The sequence below is a fragment of the Mandrillus leucophaeus genome, unplaced genomic scaffold (assembly GCF_000951045.1).
Source record: "Mandrillus leucophaeus isolate KB7577 unplaced genomic scaffold, Mleu.le_1.0 Scaffold2263, whole genome shotgun sequence".
Taxonomy (NCBI): Eukaryota; Metazoa; Chordata; class Mammalia; order Primates; family Cercopithecidae; genus Mandrillus; species Mandrillus leucophaeus.
The window spans coordinates 149,451-154,607 of NW_012102325.1; positions in this window are offsets into that span (position 1 = coordinate 149,451).

A 5,157-nucleotide genomic window follows, 5' to 3' on the forward strand; every position below is an offset into this window, starting at 1 on the left:
TCTTTCCCTCAGCTTGGAATGCTCTTGTCCCAGAGAGTCACATTGCTCAAACCCAAACTATTTCCTTCTTTGAGTTTTTTGCTCAAAGCTAAGTGAGGGCTTCCTTGAACATCCTATTTCAAATTACAATCCTTGTCAATTATTTTCTCTTCCTTGCTTTATTTTTTTTCTTCTTAGTACTTACTATTTAAAATACTAATGTTTTACTTGTATGTCTTGTTTGTGTTTATATTTTCCCTAGAACATAAAGCTTTGTAAAGGCAGATATTATTGTTTGTTTGGGGCCCTAATATACCATACCCCTAGACTCCGAACTGGGTATATCACACAGTATGTGCTTTTAAAATATTTGTTGAATCAGTGCAAAAATTAGAAGCTGCAAGCACAAAGAAAGTATCAACTATGTTAAATGCCACAGAGCTATAAAGTAGAATAAGGACTCTGAAGTGTCTATTAGAGATTAATGGTGATCATAGCAAGAAAAATTTTATTAGATGGATAAGGGTGGAAGTCATATTGCAATCAGATGAAGAAAGAGTAAGTGTGGAAGAGACAGTAAGAAGAATTTTAAAGATACTTGGCTGTGAAAAGGAGATGTCTTCTGTTTTGTATCCTAACTCCCTGCCCTTAGTCTTCTCCAATTTATATCTCCATATTATTTTGAACCCCTGCATCCACAGCACCTTTCTAGCTTCAGCAATGAATACCCTTTTTGACTATAAACTTTACTACTACATCTGGTTTTGTCTATTCCAAAATATGCTCTATTACCACAATTCAAAGTGAAACATGTAAGATCCCCACTAGTCATACATTTATCTGCATATGAGCTAAACATAAAGATAAGTCTAAAAATCATATGTATAACAAACATAAAATTTCCTAAGAGAAAATCTAAATTCTTATAACTTGATGAGACTATCTCTACCACATCAGCCGAGTAGTAGCATAATTACTTATTTTTCCTCCTGAATTTATATTTTGTATAGAAGTGTAAAAACATGTAACCTGCTTTCAGGAAGAATTTCTGTTTTCCAAAAGAGAATGCTACTATACTTATATGCTCTACTATGACTCTTGACAACAACCAATGAAGATTATTCCTTTATAAATTTCTGATTTCGGTTGTTAAAAGAATAGTTATTTCTAGAGGAAGGAGGTTGAAATGATTACCTTTTTTTTTCAGCTATTGTATGCCTTTATTTCCTGATAATTCCAGGTAGAATATTTGTTTTCTGGAAGGACTGAGCAAGATGTATGCATTATTGCTTCAGGAGACTGTACAATGTTGGAATTTCAGGTTGACTGCTAGAAGTGGATTGATTATCTGGATGGAAACATGGCATGTTTTTCTGGTTACAGAATATATTAAGAAAATGAGAGCATCCCAAATGAGATAATGTAGAGTGGTCCAAGACATTCGATTGGGCTGTCTCCAAAACTTATAAGAAGTGTATGGCAAACGTCTTTTAATTTCCTTTGAATGAGAAGATTAAGAGGGAAGAAACTAAACTGTGCTCTAATGACAATAGTTTAAAATATTATGCTAAAAATGACACAAAGGAACAATTCAAAAGAACTCAATGATTATTCTATAGATATTATTATTATTTGAATAGTAATGTAAACTGTAACATTGGAATTTGCAGAACTTTAAATCCAATTAACGAAAAATAAATCTTACATCTAATGTAAGCTGATGCCTAAATTTCAGCGCAATATAGAACATGTTCTCAATTTCTCACACTTACAGACCAGTTACACTTTGTTTTATCTCTCATTAAATCTTTTATATCATATTAAAACCTATTAATTTTTATGAAAAATGTCTGGATGAAACTAAAATGTTAAAGTTTCATATGCCTTATGCATTAAGCAGAAAATTTCCAATTCAGACTTTTCTCACAGATGTGTTTCAGCTGGCCTCTGCTCCTAGCAGGTACATTACCAAATGGAGAAGCAAGTATTAGTTTGAAGAAAAACTCTGTTACAAGATTTTTACAATTTATTGTTAAATTTGCATATAGAAAAGTTTACTTTTGTGCTGTACTTTTATAGTAAAGATTTACCCCTACCCCAACTCCTGGCAACACACTGTTCTTGATCCCTATAGTTTTGTCTTTTCCAGAGTGACACATAAATTGAATCTTATGTAATCATATGTGAACTTTTGAACGTGGCTTATTGCCCTTAGCATACGTATTTGAGATCTATACATGTTGTTATGGGTATCAGTAGTTCAATTATTTTTATTACTGAGTAGTATTCCATTGTATGGTTGTGCCAGTTTTACTGTCTCCCACTTGAGACACATTTGAGTTGTTTCCAGTTAGCCACTATTTTGAGTAAAGCTGCTATAAACACTTATGTACAGTTCTTTGTGTGAATATACATTTTCATTTTTCTAAGGAAAATATCCAGGAGTCAGATTGCTGTGTCATATTGAAAGGGTATGTTTAATTTTATCACAAAGTGCCAAACTCATTTCTAGACTGGCTGCCCTACTGTTTTGTATTCCTACCAGAAATGTAGGACAGTTTCAGTACCATTAGATACTTGCCATTACTTGCTATTGTCAGTTTTGTTTGTTTTTAATAGTTTCATATCCAACATATAAGACTTTTAGATATCTTACATGTTATATGTCTTATATTTTATGCTTTTAGACTTTTATCCAAAATATCCATTTCCTCCTTTTGATAATATGTCGTATCAGATTGGAAATATGTGCCCTTAAATGTATGATGTGACCTTGATCACCTGAAAGCATATCAAAGAATCGGTTCCAGAAATTTACTTTTAATATAAAACATTTGGAAAGAAAAGCTGAATTAATAGTTGACAACAGTCGGATCAATGCACTAGTAAGATAGTAGATAGAGTGTAGTAGACCAATTGTCCCTTTCCTCACCTCACTACCCATTAAAATCAGAAGCAAGATCACATTCCCTTCTCTAATTACCAGTATTTGTATTTTTAGTACTTCTAAAGATAGAACAAAATAGAAGTTACATTTTAAAAATAAAGTAGCAAGGTTGTAATAATTGCACAACATAGTATTATTTACCTGAAAACCCCAATATATTGAAATGTAAATATATTAGAGAAAATAAAATTCTATATGGTTAGCTATAAGAAAAATGATTACAAAATTAACAGCTTTCCTATAAGTTGACAGTAACTAAATGAAAAATATTATGGAAACAAATGATAATAACCCACAGGAGCAGCAAAAAGCTAATGAGATAAAACACAAAAACATAGTTTCTATTTAAAAATAATAAAACTATATTTTTTTAAGTTGAAAACTTGAAAAAAAATCAGGGGCAATATTTACTTTTGGATGGAGGTGTTCAAATAGTAAATTCCATTCCTGTATTTCTCTACTGAAATTTCTATGGATTACAATTTGAAGTTTAACAAAGTGGGTTTAAAGTTGATATTTACCCTTTTATAATATTTTATAATTTATAATGTCTACTAGGAAAATGTGACTTTTTATTACTGTAAGTGAAAGAACATCCCACCTATTCTTAAAAAAAACAGATAACAAATGAGAAAAGTAGAAAACTACTGGTCTTGACAGATATCAAAATGTATTATTTAGTGACATTACTTGAAACAAACTGTTACTGGTATGAGAACAGACACATCAATAGAACAGTGTAGGTTTTTGAAATAAAATTAAGGATATACCAAACGTTTATGTATGTTAATTGTAGAATTTCAAATCAACAAAGAAAAATAAATGTATGCAATAAATGATTTTGAGGGAGAAAAGTAGTCATGTAGCAACAAACAGGAAATGCTTCTATCCTTACTATGAAAACAACCTCCAGAACATTCAAAGATTTCAATACAAAATAAAACATAAACACGCTAGAAAAAAATTAGGTGATCTTTCTTACTGATATGATTTGAGAGAGTCACGTGTAAATATGAAATATATTAAAATCAGAAATAACTGGTAATGATTGATAAATTGGATTAAAAGAAATTTTAAGAATATGTAGGAAAAATACAATCAGAAGAAGTGGAGCAAGATGGGTGAATAGAAAAGTCAACCGTTGGTTCCCCACCCCCACAAGTACACCAAGTAAACAACTCTCTACACAGAAAAAAATACCTTCATGAAAACTAAAATTCAGATGAGCACTCACAGTACCTGGTTTGAACTTCATATTGCTGAAAAAGACACTAAAGAAGTAGAAAAGCCAGTACTGAATCACCAACTCCATCCCTCCCCCACTTCCTGGAAGCAGTGGCATGAAGCAGAGAATATCTCTGGGTGATGGGGGAGGGAGAGCACAGTAATTGTGAGGCATTGAACTCAGTACTGTCCCATTCGAGCAGAAAGGAAAACCAGACCAAATTCAGCTGATGCCCTCCCAGAAAGGGAGCATTTAAACCAGTCATAGCCAGAGGGGAATTGCTGATACCAGAGGTCAGAATCCGAATGCCTGCAAACCTCTCCACCAAGAGTCAAAGTGCTCTTGGCCTCTAAGTAAACTTGAAGGACAGTGTAGGCCATAAGGACTGCAACCCTCAGGCAACTTCTAATGTTGAACTAGGCCTAAAGACAGTGGACTGGGGGAACATGTGACATACTGAGGTACCAGATGAGGCAGCCAAGGGAGGGCTGGCATCACCACTCCCCTAATTTCAGGCTGTACAGTTCGTGGCTCCAAAAGAGATTACTTCCTTCTGCTTGAGGAGAGGAGAGGGAAGAGTGGGGAGGACTTTGTCTTGCATCTTGGATACCAACTCAGCCACAGAAAGAAAGGGCACTGGTCAGAGTTACCAGGCCCACGTTCCCAGCGCTAGCTCCCAGATGACATTTCTTGACACACCCTGGGCCAAAAGAGAAGCTGATTCCTTAAAGAAAAAGACCCAATCCTGCCAGCCTTCAATACCCATTAACTGAAGAGCCCTTGGGCCCTAAATAACCAGCAGTAATACTCAAGTATTACATCAAGGGCCTTGGTGAGCCACGGAGACATGCTGCCTTCAGATTAGACTCAGCACTTTACCAGCTGTGGTGACTACAAAGCAAAACCTCTTCTGCTTAGAAAAGCAGAGGGAAAAGTAAAAAAGGGTGTTGTCTTGCATGTTAGGAACCAATACCATCACAGGGGTGTTGGTTATGGTGTCAAGCAA